The sequence below is a fragment of the Siphateles boraxobius genome, unplaced genomic scaffold, assembly GCF_051911475.1.
Source record: "Siphateles boraxobius isolate OS27281-9 unplaced genomic scaffold, OSU_SipBor_1 100, whole genome shotgun sequence".
NCBI classification, from domain to species: domain Eukaryota; kingdom Metazoa; phylum Chordata; class Actinopteri; order Cypriniformes; family Leuciscidae; genus Siphateles; species Siphateles boraxobius.
In genome coordinates, this window is record NW_027508701.1 from 3,230,930 (window position 1) to 3,231,578 (window position 649).

Consider the following 649-nt stretch of genomic DNA (forward strand, 5'->3'; position numbering starts at 1 on the left):
GATTCCTGATTCCTGGATCTGTGTTTGAGTGACGTGTGCAAAACATGTTTATCTACAAGTCTATAAAGCAGGTCCCTTATTCCTGGTCCTGGAGAGCCTTATTCCTGTGGAGTTCAGTTTCAACCATACTCCCACACACCTGGATGTTATTTTAAATGCAAAAACCTTTCTTAGTTGATTTGGGTCTGTTCAATAACAGCTGGAACAAAACTATGTTGTGTCTCTCCAGGAATAGAAAGAGGAACCCTGCTGTAAAGCATAAAACATCCACTAGATGTCAGTCTCAGACACTCAAAACACTAAAAAAGTTACTGAGAATCAGGAAGACTGCATCCTAATGACTACACTTGTACGGGATTAAAAGTGTGCCTAGTTCCAGAGGTGAAAAGTAAGTAATTATAAATACTTCCATTACATTACTTGATTACATTTTCCAATTCTTATTATAATTATATAATTAAATGGTGATACTTTTACTTTTACCTGAGATGAATAAAAATAACCAACAGTACAGACGGAGCGATAGGGCGAGCTGGAGCTTTTCAAACTACTGCGGTGAAGCCCTGCGCTTTCAGCCAATAACTGACAGGTCTGAAGCGCTTCAGCCAATAACTGACAGGTCTGAAGCGCTTCAGCCAATAACTGACAG